This window comes from Paramisgurnus dabryanus, chromosome 10, assembly GCF_030506205.2.
Source record: "Paramisgurnus dabryanus chromosome 10, PD_genome_1.1, whole genome shotgun sequence".
Lineage (NCBI taxonomy): Eukaryota > Metazoa > Chordata > Actinopteri > Cypriniformes > Cobitidae > Paramisgurnus > Paramisgurnus dabryanus.
In genome coordinates this window covers 3202285-3220441 of record NC_133346.1, presented here as the reverse complement: position 1 = coordinate 3220441, position 18157 = coordinate 3202285, and the positions used below count along the sequence as shown (strand labels likewise).

At 41.8% G+C, this 18157-nt stretch overlaps 1 protein-coding gene across 2 annotated transcripts in view; it reads right to left on the bottom strand.

The window, feature by feature from the left end:
• The window catches only part of zmiz2 (zinc finger, MIZ-type containing 2), a 40331-nt gene extending 22230 nt beyond the window's left edge, over positions 1-18101 (bottom strand). The window contains exon 1 of one of the 2 annotated variants that reach the window (XR_010530793.2): positions 17680-18101. The gene's annotated coding sequence lies outside the window, so the exon portion shown is untranslated. The remainder of the gene's footprint in view (positions 1-17679) is intronic. The other variant, XM_065262896.2, reaches the window with a different exon arrangement.
• Positions 18102-18157: the final 56 nt, after the last annotated feature.

Sequence of the window (18157 nt, the reverse complement as noted above, 5' to 3'; positions counted from 1 at the left end):
CGAACCATCTTTCCTTTTTCTATACCCACTATTTCCCATACAAACTTTCTCTAACCCGCTCTGCTCTCTTACGTGCCACACGCTTTTAGGGTTGTCCACCTGCACCCATCGTACAGGACGGTTCGATCCGGAACAGAGGGGCAAGACAGCATTGCAGGGCTGGGAGTTGTTAAAGGTACAAAAAAGCCAATCAGCACACAAAAGCTTGCAGGCTTTTGGTTTCTGATAGGCCAGAGAAATGGCAATGTGTCAGCGGTCTTGAAATGAAGTGCAGATTCAGCTCTCTGTGGGGACTGCATTTTCTGTGGACAAAACATTTTGGAGACGTGAACGCATCTTGAAGAGGCGACTGAGCAACGAGGATTATCAGCCTGAACGTGTAACTTTATCTCCATCAAACAGATGTGTAATCGGTGAGAAGTTTGACAACATAACACTGGCGAATCAAACCTGCTTGCCTTTTAAACGTTAAAATAAGAATTGTCAAATGTATTTTGCTGTTTTGTGTGGCAACTTCGGTGACATCGAACAGTGGTTCTCAAACTTTTTAGGCGTGTGCACCATCTTGCAGCCCCCAGTTTGAGAAAAACTAGTGTATAAAGTGCCTGCTGCAGCTTGTACCCATTTTGCACCAATTGTTTATATCCATCACTCTAAGCTTTAAAGGATTAGTTCATTTTCTTAAAGAAAAATCCAGATAATTTACTCACCACCATGTCATCCAAAATGTTGATGTCTTTATTTGTTTAGTCGAGAAGAAATTATGTTTTTTGAGGAAAACATTCAAAGATTTTTTTCATTTTAATGGACTTTAATGGACCCCAACACTTAACAGTTTTAATGCAGATTAAAATTGCAGTTTCAAAGGACTCTAAACGATCCCAAACGAAGGATAAGGGTCTTATCTAGCGAAACAATTGTCATTTTTGGCAAGAAAAAAAAGATGCGCTTTTAAACCACAACTTCTCTTCTTTCTCCGGCTGTGTGATGAGCCAGCGCGACCTCACGTAATTGCGTAATGACGTCGAAAGGTCACGTGTTTCATATATGAACCGCACATTTGCGGACCATTTTAAACAATAAACTGACACAAAGACATTAATTAGTATAATTCGACATACAACAACGTCGGAACGATTCTCTTTCTCCACACTTGTAAACACTTGGGTGCAGTTTCGATACATCATCCGTGACCTCTTGACGTGATGACGTATTACGTGAGGTCGCGCTGAACGGAAGACGACGAGAAGTTGTGGTTTAAAAGTGCATATTTATTATTTTTCTTGACAAAAATGACAATCATTTCGCTAGATGCCTCGTTTGAGATCATGTAGAGTCATTTGAAACTGCAATTTTAAACTGCATTAAAACTGTATTGGGGTGTTGGGGTCCATTAAAGTCCATTAAAATGAAAAAATCCTGGAATGTTTTTCTAAAAAAAAAAGCAATTTCTTCTCGACTTAAAGAAAGACATCAACATTTTGGATGACATGGTGGTGAGTAAATTATCTGGATTTTTTTAAGAAAATGGACTAATCCTTTAACAAATCTTTGCATCATCTGCAAAACTCAATCGTAATGCTGTCGAAGCAAATAAGTAAATAGTTTTTCAACAGAAAATGACATTTAAGATATTTGCCTTGACCAAGAGCCAATAGCCAAGACTTGCAGAAGACTTGCATGTCCAAAAATCCATGATTCGTTAGCCTGCCAAATGGGGGAGCACCTTGGGTCACATGGTTAGGCCACCCTTCCCCCATGTAGCCCGAGCCAAAGTAGAGAAGCCGCTGCCAAAAGAGAGCAAGAAAGAGGCTGGGGGCTGGGGAAGGGGACAGAGGATTAGGAACCACAGGAAGGCTGGGCCTGATAACACATTCCTACACACATGTGCGCACAAACACGCACACACCCGCAGCTCCCTGGCTAAAAGTGTCTCAACACCAGCTACGTCGCTGCAGCGAAGAATGCGGGGTTGAAACTGTTTGCTGGAAATCACTGTGAATAGGAGACAGTAAGACACGACACTAAACACGCCTACAGATTCTTAGTTGTGAAGAACACAGATCAGATCTTACCTAAAACCACAACTTGGCACTTTGCCTCGTAGCTGAATAAATATTAGCTGGTTAACACTGAAGTGAATTAAACGCTTTAAAGGATCTGTTTGGTGCTTATTAAAAGTGCACAAACGCTGCTTGATGCCGTAAAGTGTTGTGACTTGTCAATTGAAGCTGGAGTGCTGGGTCAGTTGAAGTGGAGATAAATTGACAATGCATTTATAGTGTCGCCCTTAGGGCACTAAACATCTACCTAGAGCAAATAAAACAAAAAATGCAAATATGATTCCTTATAGAGAGAGGGGGGTGTTGGAGAGTAATGTGAAGTATATCGCATTCTTCTGAGCTTCGTTAATAATCTCACTTCCCCTTCAGGCCTTGGTGCAAATCCTGACGCAGGTTCAGTACGACGCAAAGACTCGACATGGAAAAATATGCAAATGTAACTTGAATCCCGGTGTTGGTAGATAGATATAGACGAGTTGTTTTTGGGAGAGGGAAGCGTGTTGGCCCTGTATAGCCGTGAGGTGATAATGGTAATGGTGCCGAAGTTTGCGTGTAACGGATGACACACCGTATGTCCGTTTTATTTGTCCAGGGCATTGTCTGGTGTCACGTGAATTTCTTAAAAATACGCAGAGGATTTGAGTGTGCACTCAAAAGCCAGTCTAACACCTTTTTTTGAATAAATTAATCAGCAAACAGAAAGTAAGTTCAACAAGTTCATTCTGGTATTCACCTACGAGCAGGCAAAACCAGAAGTAGGCGAATCATCAGTTTCTGAACACTCAACTTATCCGAATATTCTGAGTCAAATGCTGAAGCATTTCAAGAGTCTGCTAAAAAGGAAAAAGAAGTCATTTCTGATCAAATATTTACAAATTACAGAGAATTAAAGCTAGAAAGTTTTCAGAAAGTCACTACTATGACATCGCCGCCATGGAACGTAAGTAGCATCTATGTTTCGTAAAACATCTGTGAGCAGTTTGTACATTTGTTTGTGTCTAGCGGATTGGCAGGGCGCCGGGCCAGACCAAGTACGTAGCAGGAATGGAACACCCGTATTTTCAACTCGACAGATTTAGTGGTGTAGTCAGGGGTCTCCCCAGGTCAAGTTATGTACCACTCCTCAACTCTACCATCTCCCTTCTCTGTGCACACTTCGTATTGCCACTGAATCATCCTGGAGTATGGTAGACTAGCAAGTAACTATAAACTTATCACACACGCTTAGTGTCTTAGTGCTCTACAAAACTATCATAAAGACTATCCTGGTGGAAAGATCAGTTAATGTTTATCCTAAAATGAAAAATGCTAACATGGTGGCAAGCTAACAATTAATAAAACTTTAGGTCAATAAACTTTATTCGGCAGCATTCTGAAGAATGTGGATGAAACGTATCAGTGTTTATAGATTATTAGCCATGCAATCGAGTTGCATTGCCATTCTTGGAGGCAAGAAAAGGTTGAGTGGAAGTGCACAAAGGAGCGCATTCATTTGGCCGATATCAAATTCCTTCTCAGGCATCTTGGACTACAAGAGGCCAAGCTTACTGCTCTAAAACCAATTTCCCTCAGCCGGGTTTCTATGAATCGAGCCGTGCCGAATGCAAATGGCGTCACATAGTATTGATTCTCCTTTAATGACTTTGTTACGCCTCTGACTGTCCTTTACAAAAGCAGAGCCGGCTGGTTCGTTCAAGGGCCTCTGCTTGATAAACTTGTCTGACTTCAATACTCGGCTTGTATGTGTGTCTCTCTCTCTCACTCTTTCTCCGTTGCAACGTGACTCACTGTGCACACAGCAGTGGCTTTCTCTCCCTCGCTGGTGTAGAGGGAAAAACAGGTTGACTGACTGATGGTTTTGCTGATGAACGGTGACAGAGCCACTCGATGGAGACTTGCATAGAGACAGCTTTCTGCCAGCCAACAGCGGCCTCCCTCCTTCATTATCAGAGAGAGACGCCCGCCGTGCTGCTTCCGCAGGGCAGTTAAAGAGCTTCTGTGGAGATCATAGCAGAGATGTTACTCTAATGGCAGCGTTTTCACTGCAGGTGTTTTAGGCCTTGATAAAAGATTGAGGAAAAGCACTATTTAGGCATGGCAACATAGCTTGCCTTTTGATGACTAGCCACAATCACAGGACTCATCGTGACATCCCCATACAAAAGACAGCTCACATAACCAAGGCTGATGTATACAGAGTATACAAATTGTACATTATGAGCATTGTTGGGAAGGTAACTCTATACGCCACAAACCACACATCATCACACCAAACCAAAGTCTGATGAAAAGTCATGCGTATTTGTGGCTAAAGTTGTTCATTTATTACAAAATACAAGTTTAAACAATGTCTATCGCAAAAACAAAAAGCCCAATGTGGACGTGTTTAAGAGATGTCCCAAGGCAAAATCGACTGAATTTAAATGGATTTAAATATGGTAAAATTAACCCAAAGCATTGTAGTAAACATGCAAAAGGTAACATGAAAAAATATAACTGGGCCTTGTCAGGCCCTTACTTGGTCTTTAACAACAAAACAAAAGTTTTGATATGAAACATTGAACTTCCAGACAAAACACATACATGTTTCAGTATCCATTTAAAAAGGGATTTACTTAGCCTCATGTTGTTACAAACCTGTATTTCTTTGTTCAAGGAAGATATTGTGAGCAATGTTTGTAACGAAACTGTGTTGAGCACCACTGACTTCCATAGTAGTACTATGGAAGTCTATGGTGCTTCTGTTTCCTGCTTTATTACAAATATCTTCATTTGTGTTTAGCAGAACAAAGGTTTGTATAACAACATTTTCATCTTTGGGTGAACTATCCCTTTAACTTGCAAACATGCACTCGATGTAAGTCAGCTGGTAAAGTAGTGGTTGGGGCAAGGAATTATGGTCCATACAGTGGCAGGTGTATGACTGCACAACGTGATCGCATGTCCAACCTACTAACCAGATTATAAAGGGGGCCACCACTGCTCAGAAAACAGGAAGAAGATTCGGCTGTGGTTACAGGAAGCAAAGGCACATGAGCTTTCAACTGCTCGAGCATGGAATAACACAAACATGTGACACAGCGTTAGTCAGAGGGTCGTTTGACGACACAGTACTACACCTCTGCTTCGACCGTGGGAGTGTTGTGGTCAATGGACTGTTAATCTGTGCGGTCAGACGACGTCAGAAGAACAGGTCAGTTGTAATGCTGCTGGGGTTTTACAGAACATGTTAGTGTATCCCACCTCCGCATTGACTCACCGTTTCATTCTAAGAAACGCGCACACGCCCCCTTAACCACACAAACACACCACAATCACTCGACTAAAACGATTTAGGATTTCAAACGTTCACAAATAGCGTGTGAAACAGTTTTATCAGTGATCTAAGCTTAAAGGCCTCATTCAGGTTTATACACCCAGAGCGCGTAGGAAGCTGTCAGGGGCAACAGATACCATCCAACCGATCTAAGATCAGTGAAAAGCTGTCACCGGCTCAATTGAGGAAGGGTCTGCTATCATCACTGTCACAGCACAATCTCAAAAACTCAGATGCCAATACACCCTTTTACCGCTGGAATTGTGCTGGTGACAGATCCAGGGTATCCGCAAACCTCTGTTGCAAGCAGACCGCAATGCCTAATGGCGCTTTTCCATTGCATAGTACTAGGGTTGCCGCGGTGACGTAATTTTCCCACCGGTTAATCGGCACGTCACAAACTCGGTGATCCCGGTATCACCGAGTGGGAGGGGCTTATAAATGCGCATGCAGACGTGCACATTTTACTTTCACTTTTGAATTACGCAACTGTTTAAATGCAGCGCTTGCGTAAGCTGCGTTAAATCGCCTATGAATTTGCGTGCAATGTGAGTGCAACAGCTGGTTTACTTAAGTGGTTGAGTCAATGTGCGCAGGTAATTGTCACAGAACCCTCCAGTCCCAAGCAGAGCAAACGGCTACTTCTCCATAAAAGCGCTGCTTGAATGATGGGTTTAATATTTTTCTTGATGAAAAACACAACAACAAAACGATCTCGCTTGTATTAAACATCATATATGTATATTATAACAAAAACGAGCAAAGCACGCGGCTTCTGTCATCATCTGGTCAGTCAGCTCGCCTTGCAAACTCTGACAGAAATAAATGAAATCTGACACCTGCGGGTGCTCTGTGACGTGACGCGCGTTCAGCCCCGCTGAATTCACAACAGACACATTCAGGGGCTGTCCACACGGAGACGCGAATCACTGTATACGCATAAATTTGTTATCGTATTGGTGTTTCATCCACACGGATCCGGCGATTTCAGAGAGTGAAACCGCTATTTTTTGAAACCTGGTCCTAAAGTGGATAAATCTGAAACCGACACCCTTGCGGTTTCGTCTGTACAGCCAATCCGTATATTTTGTGAAGCGAAAACGTCATCACATCACGTGTCGGAAGCGTCACACGTATCAGCAACAACAATAACGGCGGATTACGTGATTGTGTTCGTGCTACAGAAGCTACTAAAGCCTACTAGCTTTATTACAGCAAAATCTATTGCGTCTATGCAATTGTGGTGACCAACAAGCGATAATGGACAACACCATACGTTGGCTATGCGCATGCTCAAAGTCTTCTTCTCCGTGTATAGTGTATATCTGTGGCAGAATTACAGCGCCCCATACTGGTCCGGCATATATACTACACCGCTTTCAGTCGGTTTCAGTGGTTCCGTGTTTACGGATTATTTTTTTAGAGCAAGGAAAAAAAATGATCGGATAGGGAATGCACCGGCTTCGTGTGGATATAGCCTCAGTTGTAAGTGTTTGGTCTCACTAACGAAACTAAATGATTTAATTACACGAAAATTTCAAAACGACGGTGAAAGACGGTGTCGCGGTGGGCAAGTGATATAACCGGTGAGAGGCTGAAGCACCGGTTATCACCGTTTCACCGACTATCGCGGCAAGCCTACATAGTACCCCACGGTTTAGTTTAGTTTGGGTCGGGTCAGTTTACTTTTGGGAGCTTTTCCATTGAGTGCAGTACGTAGTACCCGATTCTTTTTTCGAACCACCTCGGTTGGGGTTCCAAGCGACCCGAGCTGATACCAAACGTGACGCGAAAACACTGTAGATCACTGATTGGTCTGAGAGAAGCGTCATCGCTATAATGTAAATATTAGCTTTAGCTTACTGCTAGCTTGCGCTGTCTCAAGCAAACATGTTGTTATCTGTGTTCTGCTATAAGTTTCCAAACACCCTTTTAGCGATGAAAAACATCCGCATGCTGAGAATCCGGGACACCATAACAGTTTTTTCCAGACTTGCAGTTTGTGGCGGCACATTCGCGACGTGCACGTCCGCATTATATATGCTTATATGCAACTTGAATGAGGCTCAGCGGAGCGCCGTCGACTGACGCCACGGGTCGGGTGTTTGAACAGAAACTGTCATGTGAGACAAACGGGATGTGCAAACATCAATTTGTGGTGGCCAATTTTAATTTTGTGGCAGACTGAGAAATAAATGAATGTATGGGAATGTACAACAACGCTCTCACGTGTATGATGTCATAGCAGTAGGCAGCGTAAATATAACGACACGCCTATAATCCCTCCCACTCCGAAGTGATACTAAACTCGATGGAAAAGCTAACCACGCAAAAGTGAGGTGAGGTGACCCGACCCAAACTAAACTAAACCGTGGGGTACTATGCAATGGAAAAGCGCCATAAGAGACAAACAAGGACATGTTACTGTTAACATGCCACATAAGAGGTTTTACACCTATTTTACATCCAAATTCAAAACATCAGAAAATTTATTTGATTTAAAATAACACAAAACAACACAATAAATAGTTATCAATTTATAAAAGCTTTAGTTCAATGGACATCCCTTCTATGACAGACCCATCAGAAAAAAGTTTGATGATCTAACAGGTAGCTTGCCAGAGATGGACACCAAGATTATACAGTAATTGGTTTGAGATGAAGGCAGGAGGTGAAGGGTCAGACAAACTTGACACCCTGTTCGTCTCTCATGTCCATGGCAAACAGACGGAGAGGTGATGCTGGCTTAAAGCCGGGGTATACCTTTTTTCAAAGTCCGGCAGGCGCAGCTCTTCCAAATATACTCCACGTGGCTACACGCGGATGGCCGCGTTCGACACTATACACAATACAAAGGATTTCTTATTCAAATTATCACTCTACCAGGCCATCAGGGAGGGCACCACTGATTTGGCAACATTTACAGTACATTAAAATATTAGGACAGCAAACATTGCAAACACAGTTTAAAACAAACAACAAGACAATAAAGAACAGGAATCAAACATTATGGTAACGAACATGCTCCACAGCTTTCTGTTCTCGGAAGAAGTAAAAATTAAAGAAGAAAAACGATAGTGTCTGTGCAAATGCTGTCTATTTCCTTTGAATAGTTGTTTGTAGTGGAGTGTCCCGTCTAAATATTTTCACGCGCATATACGCGGACATCCCTGGTATACCTCCAGGTTTAAGCTTCCCAGTCCACTGGACTCAAAGGGATCAAGAGATGTTGCTGTCCCGCTCTCACCCTAACCCAATTCACACAGCGCTTTGGTCCCAGAATATTTCCGTAAAATTGACAGATAGGCATCTGTGTGAACAAGACGTAGAAATAATGCCGTAAGGGGCATGACGTAGTAAGGATGTCATTGGTTCATATGAATCAACTCTTTGACACATGGATTTAAACGCAGATCAACATTCACATCAAGAAATGTCGGCAAACTGGACTGAACCAGAGATCAGGGAGCTCTGAAGCTGAGATCATTCATCAGCCTGACAGAACAGCGCATCACGTAATCCTTGTGTGTGTGAATGCATGCACAGATTTCAGAATGAAATCACTGACAGTGTGAATGAACCAAAAATGAATCGATCGAAAATCCCAGATGCATTTTTCGTGCATTTTCCGTAATCTCTGTGTGAAAAAGGCTCATGTCATCATGCCAACCAGGGTGACATGGGGCCTAAACTGCAGTCACCTTTACTCTCAACCAGAAAATTCACAGTGCATTAGTGTGACAAATTTGGCTTGGCTTGATTTTGTCAAGGATACTTAGCAGGCACTTGAAAATGCATGTAAAGGCAGGTCTCTTATCTGGGGTGGTGCTACTGCAAAGAAAATGTGTGCATCTCGTGCATTCGTCAAGGTGAGAATTTCACAAAGTTTCAATAGTGTTTTTGAATGACTGTTTTGGCTCATTTCAGATATGCGTTTCATGAAAATCGTTAAACAAAACCGGTCACAACTGATACATGCCTAGTTCTGCGATGCCAAATGAACTATAACGAACCCTACGAAGACTCCAAAGTACTCAAATTATGGATTTAATAAAATCTTGGCAAGAGTATATGGTGAACAATAACCTTCATTAACAAAAGCATGAACAAACATGCCATTTCAACAAAATGAAGCGATTATTAGACAAAATCCAAGAGACACCCAGTTCGTTCCTTTAAACAAGATCTGAATAGAAACGTCTCTGTTATGCAACACCTTCTCATCTTAACAATCGGACTCTTTTACTTTACAATCTGCTTTGTTCACTAACAGAAGACGATCAGAGATGCAGGATAGAGATGCAGAGCTAATGAGGCATCTATCAGGGCCCACGGTGTCCCTGTCATTGTGAACAGAGAATCCATTAACCCACGTGACCTTGCTCGGTTGTGTCCACTCCACACCAACCAGACAACACTGACACGGCCCGAGGAAAAACCAGAAACACAGCTCATTACTGCAGGAGCGCTTCCAGCCATCCCGCCCATCACCAGCTGACCGATGGCTTTGGTGCTCCAAAGCACAACATTCAACCGGACCGGGATCAGTTTTCGATTCACAGGATGAGGTTATAGGGATGCGTGTGTTTGCGGTTTTGTCTAGAGCAGAATTTCAAGTTGTCTCAGATCGATTTGCCTGTAATTCAAATCAGACTCAAAAGCAGTGGTGTACTACTAAGCAAATTATCAACTGACCAACAAAAGAAGGCAGTGTGTCAAAAATAGACTTTCACTACCAACACTTTAGCAAATCAACCAGCCAACAATAAACAAGATTTGCTAGGCAGAAAACAGCAACAAGGTTTAACCAAACTCTCGTGCTGTTGTTGTATTATGCTGTACAGTCAATAATATTGCCACAAGATTTCACACATAAGGGTCCTCACCAACCCCCTTCTCGCTCTCTTTTTGTCCTTAAAATGATAAATTGTGCCTTCCCATCCTCACGTGGGGAGGTGCGCCATATGGAGGGTGTGAATGATGACATCGTCCGCTTTTCTCTGGTGGCCAGATTAGATGGAAACAATCCTGTTTGGGGAGTTGCCTTGTGGCAGGGCAAAGCAGTGAAAGACCTGCGTCAGAAACCACGCTACACTGATGGGAAGATTAGACAAGCGACTGACACTGCAGATGAGACTGCAGGAAAGATTCATTTCAACACGTCCGTTTTTCCTGCATCTGGAATGACATGAACCAGAGCGATACAACTTTGTCATCACGTATCTGGGTCTGGTATCCAATCTCAACATAACACTGACTGTGACGTTACAGTCAAGATGTACCCCCTCAACATTAAATTGCACATTAAATTAAGTACAAGGTTGTTACAATGCTAAAAACAAAGTTGTGACTGCTGCTAAGTTTGCGCTATATGCTAGTTAATTCCATATCTTCATCCTCTACACTACAAGCTCAAACATAAGGTCTGTTTTTACACACACAGAGCTACTGAACTGCTCTGTAAAACAGCCAATCAGAGCAGAGTTCAACATGTTTAATAAGGACCCTTTTAAATAAGATAATAATAGACCATTTAATTCTAAAAGCAAATCCTAAGATTGTAAATGGACATGTAAAACGTCTCTGGATAATTTTTGCACTTAAGAAAGCCACACACCTTCTATGTAGAGATCAGAGAAAAATGTATTAGATTATTTTAATGCATTCTTTGGCACCTTTAAATCTACAGATATAAACTGAAATGTATCTCTTTTAATGGTGTACTGGAGGTTTTATTATTATGGGAACGAGTCAAGCAAGAGGTCAGAAATCTCCTTTGACGTGGAGGCCTATAAAAAATGGACGACTGATAAGCTAGCTCGGTTGTCAATACAAATATATTTCTGTATGGGAGGTCTGAAGGTATAAAATAAGTTTGAGAGAGACACTTTACAGGTTGGGGTTTGATCTGTAATGGTGTGTCTAACCGTGGGTTCACACCAGCTGCGTTTGAGGTGTTACATTTGCATCTACCATGTCTAGTTTGCCACTTGAAAATTTTGAGTTCACTCGCTTCATTCGCGAATGAAAGCCGCGCGTGAAATTCTAGTCAAAGACATTCACGGGAAATTCATGTAATGGGAGGGGCTTCTGCGACTCCGCTCGCTTCCTGTAATCACGTCATTACTGGGTAACGTGGTGCGTTTTTCCGCCAAAGTTCAAATTTTTCAACTCGTGCACCTGCCGCGGCAATGCTCAATTCTTGCCATTCGTGCGAATTGGACGCGCGGATGAGGCGGAATCGCGTCTACCGCGCTGCGCTACACGCCTCATTCACGCCGCAAGACCTCGAGACGTGCCGGTCAACGTGTTTTTACATTGACTTAACATTGAAATCACTCACGCTTAATGCCTCTACCACGGCTGGTCTGAAGAACACAGCATAAGGCTGTTCTCGGGTGGCCAAACACCAATACAGTAGCATATGCATCAAATTCCCCTTATCTTTATTAGCTGAAAAAACAATTAACACAAAAATAAATAGTCTCACACCTTAATCCATTGAGACACGAGAAAAGATCAAATAAACAAAAATATTGTTATAATGCTTAAAAAAAGATAAAAGTAGCCAATCCTAGATTGGGTCAGAACCAATAGCCATTCATTGTCCAAGAGCAACCCTTCAACTCACATTCCCAGGATTCCTAACAGCTGGTGGAAAGGTACTCTGGGGTGACCCCTGCGACCCCAGCACATTGATATCTGAGACAAAGTGTCTTTACCCTTCTCCACGTTTCCTCCGAATAAACAGTCCTCAGGCCACAGTCCCTACAGGAGCAATTTGTGCGAGTGGTCAAAAAAGCCCCGCCATCCCGAAGAGATCAAAGCTATTTCTGCGTCTCCAAACATACAGGGGGGAGTGAAGAACATCAATTTGCAGAGCAAACAGCAGCTGCTCAGAAAGGGAGAGCTACCTGCCTCCACAGCCTGGCGCAGCCTTCCACCCCCACTTCACCGGTGGAGTCGTTCATCTCTGATGTCCACCCCCTATACACCTCTGAAAGTGGAATTTACTACCCACACAGAGTCTTTGAAATGGCTGCAAAATCATCCTCACTCCTTTAATCCTGTTAGATGTGCTTTTGCGAGTCGTCCCTTTGTGCAACACATCCTTTGAAGGAGAGCTTTGCTCGTGGATGTGGTTCGCACGCCGAACGCCACCCAACATTAGGGAGATACGAAACCGCTGTGATACCCTGACAGTTCTGTCTGGATTTCAGTTCTCAGACGTTGTTAGCGATGCCGCAGACTCCGTTTGGGAATGCTAATCATTCGAGGACAGCCACGAAGCAGCCGGCAAGAGTCTCGACACTTTGGCAAGCTCTGTCGCCTGTGGCTGCGGAGCTCGGCTAACAAAAGAACGGCAACCTGCAATCTCACTTCAGCGATTTCCAACAGATTCTAAGAGCGAACGTCTAATTTGTTAGCTAGGAGAGAAAAAAAAGGTAATTTATTCAGGTTTATGACCTCTGACCTCTCGCTTTGATCCATCGGAGGAGTGTGGGTAATAAAGCAGCGAGTCCTCACAGTCTGCTCCTATGCACACAGTCAGTCAATAAGAGGTTACTGCTTGTCTATCTGTGTGTCCGACCTTTAATGCAACCAGCCGCAGGGGCAAAACAGCAGGCAGGACACAGGCAGATTACTGCCAGGCCTATCCGATCATCTTCAGGCTTCTTCCACCCGCTTGTTAACAAGACGGTCATTGCTGTTTAAGCAACGCCTGAGTGGTGTTAATGTAAGATCTATTCCTTGATGCTTATCTGTTTCTATGATTTATATCATAACCAACGTACAAGTAATTTAGAGCATGTGATGCATTCATTTCTTTGATAAATTAGCATGCTACATAAAAAAGCACAAGTGCCTCAATTGTTTCTAATCAAGATTTACATTTAAATGAATGCATGTGGCAGACACTTTAATTCAAAGTGACTAACGGTGCATTAAAAGATATACATTATTCAGCATGTGTGATTCCTGGGATTGAACCCACAACTTATCCCACTGCTCATGCAATGCTGAACTATAGAAAAACAAATGAAATCAACCAAATTAATCGAAAGTCAAAACGTAATTTCGCAAAGCCGTTAAGTCTAACGCTGATGAAAGAGAAACAAGTGTGTTAAAAAGATCCAAATATATCTCATATTTAATGCACACAATACAACTAGTTCAAACTACAAGTCACAGTATTGTCACATCACTGATCATATGAATCGGTGTCTTACAGCAGTTACACGTAAAACATCACCAGGAAGAAAAACAGCCATGAATCTCTTCTGAAGGCAGCTTGCAGCTTGAGCATCGATTACATTGATCTGTACCTCAACATCTTAATGTTTAATCACAAACCAGCCCTTTAACTCCGCTGTCATGTGATCCCAATAAAACCCTTTAACCACATCCCTCCCCAGGCGGACTGCGGGGGTCCCCGATTCATATGGTCTCTCTCAACGAACGAGCATTACGGATCGCTCAGAAACTCAATCTGCCTCAATCGACTCTGATGATGACCACAGTACAAATACTCAGAGGAAATTGACGTAATAGGATTTTTTTAAACGCTACAGTGCACCAAATATAGGCTGGGCAGATCCTTATGTGCGGTGGAGATGTTGATTTCAACACTGTATGTGTTGCTCAGTCTGTGGATATAAAAAGAAATCTCCTCCAGAGTACTGAAACAGCACAGCAGACAGAGAAGAGAGAGCAAGGCCGTGAATCTGTCTGAGTGTTTGTGTATGCATTTACTGTGATCTGAAGCATTTCTAGCACTTTGCAACTTCTAAACAACGTTCACCAGTACAACCCGCCTATAATTCAGAGCTGGACAAATATTAACACACGCCATGCCTAGCTTTGCTAAGATTTGAACAAAACCTAAATCATAATTTCTTGTGCTTTATACAATGTTATATCCTGGAATGCCGTAACATTATTTTACACCAAGACACGCTTATTCTGCAAGAAACAATGAGTTGAAATCCCTGGAAAATAAAGTTATTCAAGGTTTCATAACGATTAATCGTGACTAATCGTTTGCAGAATAAGTATATACATTCATGTATATATTTAAGAAATAATTTCATGTGTATATACATTTTATATTAATATATGTTAAATGCTTAAAATATAAATACATTTTTTTCTTAAAATTATAAATGCATGTGTGTGTAAAACTTTTATTTGGCAAACGATTAGTCACAATTAATCGATTATGCAGCCCACAAGTTATTTTGCATTTTTAACCAAATTTCTTGTTCACTTTTGATAAACAAGTAAAAAAAAATCGTTGTTCATACTGCTGCCGATTATTCAAACTGATAATGCAGGTTGAGAGCATTGCATTGTGGGATACAGCACACATGCAATGTACTCTAGCTGTATTCTTTATCAAATGTAGTATCATCTCATCATACAGAATAGTATACAGAGCTGACTGCAAAAATAGTACGAGAGCGAATGATATATGCCATTACGAATACAGCAGAACTCTTACGGGCAATTTTAAGATGTGCAGCCAGCCAGCACTTTTCCTGATTTAAAAGAAATGTTCTACTTTAATGGATTTATGTGTGAAGAAATTGCTCTTCCTGGACGTTTTTTATTCTTCGTTGTGTGAGGTCTGTATTAAATTACGTGCTCATCTTTTTTGTTCATACAGCAAGGCCTCTGTTGACATCTCCTGCAAAACTGCTGTCTATACACTACCACCTCTGTGCCAAGGTCAAGCACAGTGTTTGCACGAACCAAGGTTAAAAAATAAAGAGATAGGTTTCCGGGTGCAATGGCACTATTTTGTAACTCAGCTCTTGTATGGAAAGACATAACATGCTAACTTATGTGTCCTACCTTTACAGCTGAGCCACGTGGATGGCAGGTACTACTAATCATTAACAAGTCAATCAAATTCAGATGAAAGACCGATACGAGTCACTTCAGAGCTTGAGAAATATAGCAGAAACGCCTGGAGTCCAGATACAGTAATCACATTGTGGTTCAATACAAAATACTAGATGAATGCTCACTAAATACGGTAGTGTATACTATAAACTGTCTTTTACTTTTAAGTATAGTATTTAAAATGAGTAATGCAACAATAAACATTTCAAACAGTGGAATGTACACTGTTGTTTCAGAGAGTGGTGTGCAATTACCATCTTGAATTATTTGGCATTTAATCAAATATTGTGTAAAAATATTTAAACAAAGTTTTGCCTTTACCTAATCTCATGTCGTTCCAGACCAATTTGCCTTTCTTTTGCATGAGCGGCATAAACATTTTCTACATTTCTTTGCTTGCATTACATAAAGGAGTCATCTGGAACAAAATTTGACAGAAATACATTTTTGGGTTTCATTCCTGGCTTGCTTTAGTTTATTTGCCACACTGGAAATTACAGGTCAGGCCAAGCACACTGCATTGTGGGATACAGCACTCAACGCAACATGCTACATTTCAACTACACATTTTAACATGCAGGTCATGCAGGTAGACAATACACAGAGTATTTGCACAGGGTATAGTAAGAATGGCAGTATCCCATTCATTCAAACACAACCCAACTTGTGATTTTAGAAAAAAAGAAACCAATAAGGTGTACGCTGTACCCTACATGCAAATACAGCATGAAATTCGGCAGAGAGAGGCCATACAAGCACATTTAATATCATTAAGCTTACGTCTTTATCCCTGCCGAGAGCCGATACAAAGCCATAGTGCTCATCTTCTTGACCAAAGCTTTATTTGACACTGCGAAGTCTGGCCTGCAATCAATAATTCACTAACTCCCCACTATGGGAAGCGCTTTTAGTAAACACTTTCTCGACACGCAGAACGGATATGAACGCAAAATTTCCTGTTTAATATTTACCATACGTCATCGTTGCCAATTTTAAGTCAAAAAACACATCAATGCTGTTTTTCAAGAATAGCAGATGGCCTGGGTGAGGTCTTTATCATAATTAAGTGATCTATCACCAATAGTACTTTAACAACGCATGCAAATCAGCGTCTAGAAAAACTGAAAGTCAACAGAGGGATGTTTGCGGCCATAACATGACCCCTGGGGATGGGCAGCGCGGCATTTGTTGCCTACCTGTTCTGTGACCCACAAACACAGACTCTGTGGCTCTAAGGTTGTGTGCATCCACCACACCATCTGTCCATCTCACCTGCTGTGTCGTTACTGGCCTAAAACGCCTCCCACTACACCAACCTGCCTATAGGTGAGCTGCCAACATGTAAAGCATCTGGGTGGAGCGCTCTATCATGATGCTAATGCAAAAGGTATTGTGATGCGACAAGCAACCCCCATCTCCCTCCATCCCAACCGGTACTTCGGCAACTGCGAGACTTGATTTATACGTGGAGCGGTTTCAGCTGTAACAAGGAAAGCAAGCATTATATATACTTTCACTAACACCCGCCCTGATACTAACTTGTAAATAGAGGTCCTTTAGAGATAAGAGAAACCTTATGGCAAAATATGGGGTTTGATAGTTGAAGTAACTTTATTAACCACATTAAAAGTGCAAAATATATGACAGCCAATGATAAAACCAAAAGCTTTCACACATAAACCCACCTTAATTAAAATAGTTCTGCTTATCGTAACATAACCATTGGTTGAACTTAAAAGCTGTGTACTGGAGTGTTACTTTTTAACACATCAGATTAAATCTTGGCACATTTAAAGCCGTGATATCCACGTTTGCACTGAAAAAAGCTGTGATTGACTGTGTCTAGCCCCTTGTTTCACAGATATTTCAGTCAAAAAGCCACAATGCATGACAGTAACAGCATGCAGTACAGTACAGTAGTCATCATAAGCCCGACAATCAACATATAAACATCAATCTCTACACTATGATCGCTCTTTTTTTTACTACTATTTAATAATATTAACATCTTAAGTCACGAGCCCTCAAGTGATCACCCATTAACATCAATTCACAGTCTAGCAGGAGGACATTGCTACCATAAGCTCATGTGGATGAGCTACACATGCTCGTCCTTTCTACATTCAATTTAAGGTTAACACGCCGTTTCAGAGCACTGGTTATTGATAGGAGACGATTTCTGGTTTAACAGCTGGTTAAATAAGTTAAAGGTAATGGAAAGCAGGAAACGATTGCACATTTACACAGCATGTGAACCAATGCCTGGGATACTACAATGCATAACCACCCTAAATATGATCGAGCACATATGCACAGACAAATAAACGTTACAATGCAACACATAAACACGAACAGAAAGTGTTCAGACAGCATTAATGAAATAAAGCGTCTCACCTTCCACTCCGGCTGCCCGAGGTTGACTGGATCCGTCTCTTGACTGGATTTGATTCCTTGCTCAGCGTTTCTTGACAGAAATCCTCTCAGAATGTTTAAAAATCAAATTTGAGGATTTACCGCGATCCTCGGCGAGTGCGAGTAGATAAAATTAAAGCGCTCCTGTGTCTTCGATATCTATGGTTACCTCAGAAATCGGAAGCTGTACAAAGACGCTAAAACCGTTTAAAACTGGATCACGTTTACAAATAATTCTTCACAAACGCCTTTTTATACGATCCATTCGTAGTTACATAAAACCTAAGCGTTCTGCGTACCGGCATTTGTGTATTTTAGTGAAATGTTTTTGTGTAAATCCAGTGAGTCGCCGCTGTTGCTACTGCTGCTCCTGCGCGCGCGTGCGTGTGTATGTGTGCGCGAGTCTGCTCGACTGCATTCCTCCCTCTATTGCACAATGAGCCGCTATAATTTATTCATG